At 34.4% G+C, this 12,062-nt stretch overlaps 3 non-coding genes across 3 annotated transcripts; all 3 read right to left on the bottom strand.

The window, feature by feature from the left end:
* Positions 1-10,963: 10,963 nt before the first annotated feature.
* Positions 10,964-11,054, bottom strand: LOC127248963 (small nucleolar RNA SNORD24). The gene has a single exon (XR_007838209.1). It is a non-coding gene; the product is annotated as a small nucleolar RNA SNORD24 (small nucleolar RNA).
* Positions 11,055-11,163: 109 nt separating this feature from the next.
* On the bottom strand, positions 11,164-11,241 carry LOC127248969 (small nucleolar RNA R12). The gene has a single exon (XR_007838215.1). It is a non-coding gene; the product is annotated as a small nucleolar RNA R12 (small nucleolar RNA).
* A 256-nt stretch (positions 11,242-11,497) lies between these two features.
* LOC127248975 (small nucleolar RNA SNORD14) lies at positions 11,498-11,620 on the bottom strand. The gene has a single exon (XR_007838221.1). It is a non-coding gene; the product is annotated as a small nucleolar RNA SNORD14 (small nucleolar RNA).
* Positions 11,621-12,062: the final 442 nt, after the last annotated feature.

Here is a 12,062-nt window from a genome sequence, read left to right on the forward strand (position 1 = left end):
GGCTTTGAACAAAAACGGCGTCGTTTTAACGTAGGATTCACACTTTCAATTAGGCCCTAAAAACTTGGGCCAAGGAATTGATATAGCTTAGCTGACATGCAAGCTTTTACTTAGGCCACCCTAATATCCGTTTTTGGGTACTTCCAGTAAATTTTATTATTCATATCATTTTATTTTTATTTTTTTTCACTTAATCACAGATACTCTCATGTATTTTATATTAACACGAGATGAACTTATTCTAATTTTTTAATTAATTTTTATTCTTATATTTATATATGTATATCCATATATTTTTTTTTAATTAATTAACTTTTTTATTATTATATTATATTATTATTTAACAATATTTTGATTTATTAAAAATTTATGGGAAAAAAACTATATTATTTATTATTTAATTGAATTTAGTTTTAATTTATTTATAATTTTCAATTTTAATGTTAAATTATTTTTCTGTTGTATTTACTTTAGTTATTATTGATTAATTGATAAAGTAAAATATAGAAATAATAACTAAACTTTTGGAAGAAAACATTACATTATATTATATTACATTTACAATAGAAATATTTAAAATAAAAATAAAAATAAATGATTTAATTATTCATCGAACCAAATTTTTTTTATATGTTTTCAGTCAAATCTGCTTTAAGTTTCTAATGTACTCCTTTATCTTGCAGTCGCATTCTATTTCTTAGAAACTCAATCATTCTGGCATATCTATCGCAGAATATAATTGATTTGAACCGCTAAAATTTTCTGTATTCACTTATTTGAATTGGGATACATCATAATAATGCATATATGTATATTTGTCATCTTTAACGATCATATTATGCAAAATGATATATGTCTTCATTATCTTACCAATCAAATCAATATCTCAAATGAGTGACGGACGTCGAATAATAGCAAATCGAGCTTGCAAAACATCTAAAGCATGTTCTGCATCCTTTCGAGCAGCTTACTAACGTTGTGCAAATAATTGCATCTTAGGTCATTGAGACAAACGAATGAATTGGATAAATATCGTCCATTGAGGATATATTTCATCCGTAAGAAAATACCCTATACCATATTAATGATCATTGACAATAAAACTTACTTCTAGACTTCTAGCATTCAATATGTCATTAAAAATCAGAGATTAATTAAGTACATTAATACCATTGCATGTACCTGGTGCTCCGAAAAATGAATGTAAAACCTATAGATCATCCGATGCTACGGCTTTTAATACGATATTTGGTTTGTCATAATCTCCACGTAAAAAAATGATATTTCCAAGAAGTTGGATAATTTTTCCACTCCCAATGCATACAATCAATATTTCTCACCATTCTCGAAAAACTACGTTCTTCTGCAACATACAACAATCGTTGTAGATCTGTTGCATTTAGCCTTCTTAAATATTTCTCACCAAATATTGAAATGACTCCTTCAACAATTTTTTTTTACATACGTTCTTGTTGTATTCTCTCCAATACGAATATAGTCATCTACAATATCAATAGCTACACCAAAGGACAACACATGCAAAGCAACCGTGCATTTTTGTAATGGCGATAAACCAAACTTTCATGTTGCATCTCAACATTATTGGAAGAACTCACTTTCTATTGTTAGACGATTTACAATGCGCAAAAAAACATACCTCCTCATTCAAAATCTACGAAGAAATTGAAATTTTGTATAGACAGAATTTTAAAAAAAATAATTGTTAAATTAACGATTATGACCTTCTTCACCATTTCTTTCCATGTATGTTCTTCATTATAATTGATTTTCATCTCTATGGTTAGTGATAACATTTTGAAGACGTTGAAATTGCATGCATAAATTGAAAGAAACCAAATCCTCTTCATCGCAGTATGAACTTGAAATAGTTTAAGATGAATTTGACATTTTTTGTAATAAAATTTTTTGTTATAAATATTTTTGAAGTGAAGTGTGGTGTAGAGGTGCTGCGAGTATTTATAGTTTACATTATAATAATAATAATAATAATAATAATAATAATAATAATAATAATAATAATAATACTCCCCCTGTCCAGGAAATTTAGCCCATTTGGGCTCGGCACGTAAATTAAGAAAAATAAATATTTTATTAAAAAAGTAAAAAGGTAGTTGTCAGTATTTGTTTGGAAATTTAATTAGGAATTAAAGAGAATTGAGAGAATATAATAAAATGAGTGGTATTTATTGTAACTAAGTATTGAATAAAGGGTAATAATTAAGTATTGACTTTTTTACTTTTATAAATATAGTAATAAGGTAAATTTTACGGACGGACGGACGAAAAAGGAAAGTGAGAATAAATTTGGCGAACAGATGAAGTTATAAACTATTTAAAACTATGTAAATATATAGTACAAAAATAAAGTAATTGAAAATATATTTGATGACACATAATAATAGTGACGTGATTTAACAATGCAAGTGTGTTCAAAGCTAACTAGCATAATTAAAAATAAAAAATAAAAAATGATGAGATCATATAGATTGGGATAAATAATTTTTATCACTTTAGAGAATCTCTCGTAGATTTGATGGAATTGAAAAAAAATATTTTTAAAAAAATACTAGAATCACCTATTGAACTCATGTAAATACCATGCATAGTTCCGAGAGGTAAGGCACATTCCATTTTCTTCAATACAACTTTCTAAGTTACCAACCTTGGATCCGCAACAAATTTTGCAAAAGTTCACATTTAATCCGTAGGATCATGAAAGCATTCATTCAGATGCATTTTGAAATGTAAATTATGATTAAAAATTAAAGTCATTTTGTGATGATACAAATTATACTATCACTTAAAGAAGATAATTTTCTATGGATGGTCGAGCACAACCAACCAGCTCCCAATCCAAGATGAGAGAGGATGGAAGAATAAAAACATTGTGAATTTATTATCACTTTGGATGAAAAAGCTTAAATTGTATTTTCATTGTCTTATTATAACACGTGAAATAATATGTTTTTACCCATTTGTATAATTGTAACTCATGTATATGTAAGAGAAAATACAATGGACAAGTAATTGAGGGCTTCTTGCTAATATTTAAACATTATTTTATCATCTCCTCACACAATGAAATAGCTGTAAAAGTCAAAAGATGAAATGGCCAACGACACAGTTTGGTGAAGCTAAAGCCACTTCCATTTTTTTTTCTTTCTCTTACACCAGTTTTAAACACACAAATATTAAATTCATTTGTCATCTTTTTCCATTGTGTATTTTTATCTACATATTCCTCGTATAGTTTTCACGTAAGAAAAAGAGAGATTTTTTTACCCTATAATAATGACCATTTCTAGTTTTTTGAGCTTAATACTTTAGTTGCAAGGTAAAAAATAGAGAGATTTTTTTACCATCTAGTATAACTACTTCCAGTTCTTTTAGTTTAAAATTTTTAACGGCTTACTTATATTTTGTTAATTCATACGCAACTAAATTTGTGCAATAATTATAATCCTAATAATAATGTGAATTTTTAATATGTTGACTTAGGAATTTTAGCAAGTATATGTCGTGATTCTTGATAAAATTTATGCTCAACTGTATCAAAATACTTTAAAAAATTGTTCATTTACTCTTTCGTTGTGATTTGATATTTTTTAATTATTTTCAATCACCAAGTACAACACTTGCATTGCAAAATCACACTCTAGAATATTCAATATTCACAAATTACAAAGTCAATTGGTAAAAAAATTAAATCAAATTTGTGATGTACCAATCATTCAAATGCAACTATAAGTTAGAAAGACCGGCTTTTAATGAATAAGCTGCACGTAAATAGAAAGCGAAACAGGACACCCATCATCGACCGCTTCTTTCTCTTTCATTTTCTCCTCTTAACAACTTGGAATGGCTGCCAACACCGTCAACCACTGTTAGTGCTCTAGGCTTCTCAACAATTTTAGGTAACTACATCATCATCTATGAATGGTCATTTATATTATAGTTTTGGTTTAAAATTTAACTCCATGGAAACAATAGAAAAAAATTGTTTTTTTTTGTTAAGAAAATTACCACTTAACACAATTTCATAATTAAGCTGGTATTTTTCTTGAATACAACACTTAATCACACCCATTCATATTTGTTTTTACTTGTTCAACAATATACTTAACTTATGAAACCATTGTTGGTGTGTGAAAGAGAAGAAAGAAAGAAAGAAAGAAAGAAATAGAAATGTGCATTGTCCTACATGGAAAGAACAAACAAACCACCACCTCCTTATAAACATTTATTCTCATTTATTATTCAATTGAGAATGAATTGGATGAGATAATAGGTTGGGCTTTGGCTTGGGCTTGGAATTGAGTATATATATGTATATATATCTAGAGTCAAGATTGGGCCTTAGGCCTTGGGTCTGTGAGGGCTCGTGGGCCGGGCCCAATAAGAAAAGTTTCAATTATTTTAAATTTTATTTTATCTGATTAATTAATTTTGACTGTTTCAAATTTTAATCGGAAAAATAAAATAAACGTACAACAAATATTTGAACGTGTGGAGGTGGTTACGGTTTTAGTGGCCACGTGATTTAATCTTTCTTCCTCTTAAATTAAAGAATACAACCAACAAAAATCTCAACGTGAATAAAAAAAAATCTACTCTCGACTCTCTATTTTTCTTCCCTTTTAATTTCTTCTCCAAAAACCTTATCTCGTTTCTTGGTTCAGTTCGTTGTGGGATCATTTTTATCTTGGGAAGCAATCGGTGGCGGGCCGAATTTGCTTCAAGGAGATTGCGTGCAACGCGAAACTCGAATCTTCTTAATCAGATATGTTATCTGATTTCGAATTGAAGCATCTCGATTTCCAATATTACATGGTTTCTAACATTCTTGAAGCAAATTCCGCGTCGTGTGGAAATCTGAGATGGCTGACGAAATTCCCCATGTCCACAATCAAATCGCGGCTGCCCATATCGTACCTGAAGATAAAGGGATGATCGACGCGATGAACGATCCTGACAGAAATCTAAACGATTCTGAATGATGACGTTCAGAATGATGCTGACGGAGACGAGAATGAGGAGGTGAATTCCAGCGAGTCTCACACTCCCGCTCCTATTGTTCCGTTATCTCAACCATCCCGCACAACCGGTGAAGCCGATGAAATTGTTGCTTCCAGGAGGGCTGCTGCTCAAAAAGCTGCGAAGGCAGCGTACGAACAGGCCTTCAAGGCCGCGATGGAGGGGGCGTAGCTTGCTGCTGTGACCTCCAATCAGCCTGTTGTTGGACTGTAGAAGCGGCATCCTGTTGATGCCCGACTGAAACAGCCTGCCGCTGTTATGTCTCGTCCGCAGCGTATGGCTGTAGGACTTGCGCAAAGTCTCGTTGTGTCTGCCGGACAACAATTACACGATATGGAGGGTATACAACCTGTTGCTGTTACGGACCATGCGATGCAGCCTGTTGCTGCAACTTTCAGGCAGCCCGTTGCTGCGGTAGCCGATAAGCCAGAAAAATTACACGGGCAGAATTTTAAAACATGGCAACAGAAGATGTTTTATCTGACCACGTTGAATCTGGCAGATTGGCTGACAGAGGATGCACTTGTTGTGCCTGAAGGATCCTCAAAAGAACAAAAAGCACAAATTCTGAAGGTCTGGAACCGTTCAGACTTTATGTGCAAAAATTATGTACTGAACGACCTAAATGACTCCCTGTACGGTGTCTATCGGCATGCGGTAACGGCTAAGCAGCTGTGGGAGAAACTGGAGAAAAAGTACATAACCGAGGATGTTGGTGCAGAGAAATTTATCGTCGGTCAGTTTATGGATTTCAAAATGGTCGATGGAAAAAGCGTCACGAAACAGCTTGAAGCGTTTCAGCTGATTTTGCATGAGATCCAGGCCGAGGGGATGGAGCTGAGTGAAGCTTTCCAAGTGGCGACGATAATTGAAAAATTACCACCTAGCTGGGGTGATTTCAAGATTTACTTGAAACACAAATGGAAAGAAATGGATATGGCGAGACTGATTAATCGTCTCCAAACTGAAGAAGAGCATAGGTCGAACCTAGCAAGCAAGGGACATCTGATACTCGGCAGCAAGGCCAATGTAGTCGAGCACAAAGGCCAAGGCTCCCGTTTCAAGACAGCTCCGAAGAACAATGAGCAGCCAGGAAAGAACTGGAAGCCAATGGACAAGGGAAAAAAGAAGCTGAAACCATCTGACGGCATTGAAAAGGCAAATAGTACCTTCAAAGGTACCTGTTTTAATTGCGGAAAGGCCGGACACCGTTTGATAGACTGCAAGGTGCCAAAAAGAAAGAAAGAGACGAATCAAGCACACGTCGTTACTAAAGATGAAGAGCCACTCGACCTGACATGTATTGTCTCTAAGGCAAATCTGGTAGGATCAAACAAGAAACAATGGTGGCTCGACACGGGAGCAACTCCCCATATTTACATGGACAAGAATCAATTCTCCTCATTCGAGCGCGTCGAAGGAGAACCGATGTACATGGGGAATGCTACTCATGCGGAAGTCAAGGGAAGAGGAAAGGTTCTTCTGAAGATGACGTCTGGAAGAGTTGTGACGCTGACCAATGTCCTCTACGTGCCAACGATAACGAAGAACCTAGTCTCGGGGACGCTCCTGATGAAACACGACTTTAATATTAATATGAATGGTGATAATTTTGTTTTGCGTAAATCAGGTGTGTATGTGGGTAAAGGATATGTAGAGGATGGACTTCTGAAATGTTGTATTATGACAGTTATTGAAAATAATAATAATAAGTTTGTTGCTTATATTGTTGAGTCCTCTACTTTATGGCATAGTCGATTGGGTCATGTTAATTATGATTCAATTCGTCGATTAATTAACCTGAACCACATTCCGAAATTCGAATTAAATAAAAAAAATGTGAAATTTGTGTTGAAGCAAAACAAACTCGATCGTCTTTCCAAACTATTCATCATGAAACTGAACCACTCGAATTGATTCATAGTTATGTATGCGATCTGAAAATTGTAAAAATGCATGGTGGTAATAAATACTTTATCACATTTATTGATGATTGTACAAAATACTGTTATGTTTACTTGCTTAAGAGCAAAGACGAGGCATTAAGTAAATTCATTTTGTACAAAAATGAAGTGGAAAACCAACTTAACAAACGAATTAAATGAATTCGAAGTGACAGAGGTGGAGAATATGAAACTCCGATTGGTGATTTTTGTGCACAAAATTGAATAATTCACGATGTAACTCCACCTTACTCACCTCAATCAAACGGTGTTGCTAAACGCAAAAATCGCACATTAAAAGAAATGATGAATGCGATGTTGTTAAGTTGTGGACTACCCTAAAACATGTGGGGAGAGGCAATTCTAAGCAGTAATTATCTGCTTAACTTAATACCTCGGAAAATGATGGAGAAGACCCGTCTTACATACACCTTCGAGTGTGGGGGTGTCTAGCTAAGGTAGTGGTGCCACCTTCCAAACGTGTGAGAATCGGTCCCAAAACAGTGGACTGCATTTTCATAGGATATGCACATAACAGTACTGGCTATCGATTCTTGGTATTTGATTCAAAAATTTCGGATATCCGAAATAATACGATAATTGAATCAAAGAATGTATTATTATTTGAAAATGTGTTCCCTGTAAAGGCAAGCGCGGAACCTGGTTTGGTCAACCGAGAACACGAAACTGTGAACCCAGACCAAGATCGAATGGAAATATTGGACTTTGAATCTGAACTTGGTCAGGAACCTGAGCTCAAAAGAAGCAAACGAGCTCGAATCGAAAAGTCGTTTGGAAATGAATATTTCACCTATCTCCTTGAAAACGAGCCTCAAACATATGTTGAGGCTATGAAGTCTGCTGAAGTGCCTCTTTAGAAAGAAGCTGTGAAAACCGAAATTGACTCCATTTGAAACCTCTTGGGAACTTGTGGATCTCCCACTTAGTTTGAAACCTCTTGGATCAAAGTGGATATTCAGGAGAAAATTAAAACCAGACGGTACAATAGACAAATACAAGGCTAGACTTGTAATCAAATGTTACAGGCAACGAGAAGACCTAGATTACTTTGACACATATTCTCCTGTCACGAGAATAACATCCATTAGGATGATCCTTGCGATAGCCGCTTTGCGGAATCTCGAGGTACATCAAATGGATGTGAAAACGGCCTTTTTAAATGAAGATCTTGATGAAGAGATCTATATGGAACAACCAGAAGGGTTTACGGTTCCAGGTAAAGAAAAGAAGGTCAGTATACTTGTGAAATCACTATACGAACTTAAACAAGCTCCAAATAAATGGCATGAGAAATTTGATCATACCATCATGGATAGTGGTTTCAGAATAAATGAATGTAATAAGTGTATATACGTAAAGACCATTGAGACAGACTATGTAATAATTTGTCTTTACGTAGACGATATACTTCTTGTTGGGAGTAACGACAAAATCGTTAAATCTACCAAAGAAATGTTAAATTCTAAATTTGACATGAAAGACATAGGTCTCGCTGATGTGATCTTAGGAATTAAGATCAACAGAACCGCAAATGGTCTAATTTTGAGTCAAACTCACTATGTAGACAAAATCCTCGAAAAAATCAGTAAGGATAATACAAGAATAGCGAGAATTCCTCTGGACACAAATATCCATTTATCAAAGAATCGTGGAGAGAGTGCATCCCAAATAGAATACGCTCGGATAATTGGAAGCTTAATGTACCTAATGAGCTGCACTAGACCCGACATAGCTTATGCTATAAGCAAGCTAAGTACGTATACAAGTAATTTTAGTCGCGAGCATTGGAAAGTCATAGTTCGTGTACTTAGGTACTTACAGTACACTCGAGATTACGGGTTGCACTACAACAGACGTCCAACTGTAGTAGAAGGCTACTCAGACGCCAATTGGATATCTGACACACTTAATTCGAGATCAACTAGTAGATATGTGTTCACACTAGTTGGTACAGCAATCTCTTGGAAATCCTCAAAACAAACAATTATTGTCAAATTCACAATGGAATCTGAGTTCATTGCTTTGGACAAAGCTGGAGAAGAGACAGAATGAATTCACCACTTCCTTGAGGACATTCCAAAATAGGACAAGCCTGTCTCTGCCATAACTCTTTACTGCGATAGTAAATCTGCTATTGGCAGAGCAGAGAGTACAATGTACAATGGAAAGAGTCGACATATTCGCCGTCAACACAATTTCATAAGACAACTGATCACAACTAAGGTTATTACGAAAGACCATGTTGCGTCAAAAGATAACCTAGCGGATCCATTAACCAAAGGGTTAAATCGTGATGCAGTGTACAAATTGACTAGAGAAATTGGGGTTAGGCCTGCCGAAATATAAGTCTTATAAAGGAAAACTCAACCTAAAAAGATTGGAGATTCTAAGAACTAGGTTCAATGGGACAACCTGCCTATAAAACTTATGTGCGTCACTGTGGGGGCTAATAGCCTCAACCTATTCCTGTCAACGAACAGTGACAAAGTAGAGAGGATAGCAAATAAGTGCTTTAATGATTACTAAGTGAGCATTGTATTACTTTGATACTTAGAAAAATCACCTATGTAAAAGAGAAGTGAGACTGCTTTAAAAGAGAACTGCCTAGGCTCAGTCTTTTAGAAACTCTTGCAGAACCAGGATGGGTTCTATTGGCCAAAATGGACCAAATAATGAGAACCGAACTAGGAATGTGGATTATGTCGGTATGTAGTTCATTTACTAAGAAATTGAACAGTTCAAAGATAACGTGTCCACTGGATAATTGGTAAACCTACTTGCTGCTCAAGGAAAGTTCAAAGAGAAACCTATTATCCTACGCAGAATTCGTTTTTTTTTCATTAACTAAACATTCTTTCCTCTTTCATGAGGAGAATTGTTAGTAAAGAAAGAAATAAATAAATAAATAAAAATGAGCATTGTCCCACATGGAAATAACAAACAAACCACCACCTCCTTATAAGAATTTATTCTTAATTATTGTTCAATTGAGAATGAATTAGATGAGATAATAAATTGGGCTTAGGCTTGAAATTGAGTATATATATATAAAGTCAAGATTAGGCCTTGGGCCTTGGGGCTATAAGGGCTCATGGCCCGAGCCCAATAAGAAAAGTTCAAATTATTTTAAATTTTATTTTATCTGATTAATTAATTTTTAGTATTTCAAATTAATAATTGAAAAAATAAAATAAACCTTACAACAAATATTGGAACATGCGGAGGTGGTTATGATTTTAGTGGCAATGTTATTTAATCTTTCTTCCTCTTAAATTAAAGAATACAACCAACGAAAATCTCAACGCTCTCGACTCTATATTTTTCTTCCTTTTAATTTCTCCTCCAAAAATCTTCTCTCGTTTCTTGGTTCGGTTCGTTGTATGATTGTAAATCCCTGATCGATTCATTTTATCCTGGAAAGCAATCGGTGGCGAGCTGAATTTGCTTCAAGAAAATTACGTGCAATGCAAAACTCGAATCTTCTTAAACAGATCTGTTATCTGATTTCGAATTGAAGCATCTCAATTTCCAATATTACATAGTTTCTAACAACCACCACAATCAAATGCAACAAAAATAAATAAAAGCCAACTAAACCATAACAGATCCAGTCTCAATTTATTCTTTCAACAAACCATAACAAAACCAATCATTAAAACAATACAAACAAAGCTAACTAAAATCGAAGGCAGGACATTGTAAGGATTTGTAATAGGATACTATCGAATAAGAATATTATAATGTAATAAAGAAACCAGATCCTGCTCGTTCTATTCTAGAGAATTAGCCAGAAAAACCTCGAATAAAATGTCATCCAGAATGTATGTATACGAATTACAGACAGACACTGTACGGATAAAGCAAGAAGCGCCAAAACAGCAAAAAATCACCAAGGTGTTCTTCAGATTATAAAAACATGAACAAAAGCTACAATTTGTAACAGGGGCCTCATAGATCTTGGTGGAAAAATATCATCATATAGAAATATATTTCAATTTCTATCAAGAGTAGCAAATATTGTACAAATCATCGGCCCAAAAAAGATAACCAGTCATTGGCACAATACAATTCACCAAATTTAACAAATTAGTTTATGAAATCATCAAAACAACACTAGTAATTAAACAGAAACTCTCAAAGATGATAAGGTCAGAAGTAGCTGGTGATTGTCATCACGGATAAAATCAATGGGAATCCGTCTGATTTATTTCATCATCCCTAATTATCATCACTCATGCACATAAAACCAAAGACAGAAATTTTCAAAATTGGGAAAATCAATCTACCTTGTCTACGAAAATCCCGAAAGGAAGCGGAACGATTCGTAGCTAAAGGCAGAAACACACACGTAAAACAACCACCACCATAACATATGCACGAGATTAACTAATATCGCCCAACGATAGATCCGCTAATCCACCGGTAAGAAATCAACGAATTGCAATATCGAGCACAGAAAAGAGAAATCAGATGCAAAGTGGCTCAGACATCCAAGGAAGTATAGAGACAGCAGAAGCTCTCAAGCCCGGCGAAGGCGAAAGCTCTTAGGCGGCCACTGCGAATGTTTTGAGAAACAAGCCTTTAGGGTTTCATCACCGCCACAGGAACCAAAACATTATGGAAATAAACAAAACAAGAACACACTACAAAATCAAATCACATGGCTTTATGAAATTAAACAAAACAAGAACACACTACAAAATCAAATCGCATTGCAAAAGCCAGAAGCGGCAGGTAAGAAGGTTGTACTTCCCCTTCAGGAAGCCCTATTTATAGGGTTTCAGAGGAGGGTTAGAATTGGGGTTTATTTGGGCCAATATATCTATCAGTTTATCTGCATTGTTAATTTATTATTGGGCTTCACCATGGTGGTATTGTGTTTTAATTCTGTTTTTCAACTCCTAATATATAAATATATATATATATATATATATTTTAAATTAGTTGGAAATCCGTGTGCTGCACGTTCTTTTTATATATATATATATATATATATATTTTTTTATCAAATATTTTTATAATTTTTCTGTATACTTCTATTAA

The sequence above is a fragment of the Andrographis paniculata genome, unplaced genomic scaffold (genome assembly GCF_009805555.1).
Source record: "Andrographis paniculata isolate CXL003 unplaced genomic scaffold, ASM980555v1 Contig34END, whole genome shotgun sequence".
NCBI classification, from domain to species: Eukaryota; Viridiplantae; Streptophyta; class Magnoliopsida; order Lamiales; family Acanthaceae; genus Andrographis; species Andrographis paniculata.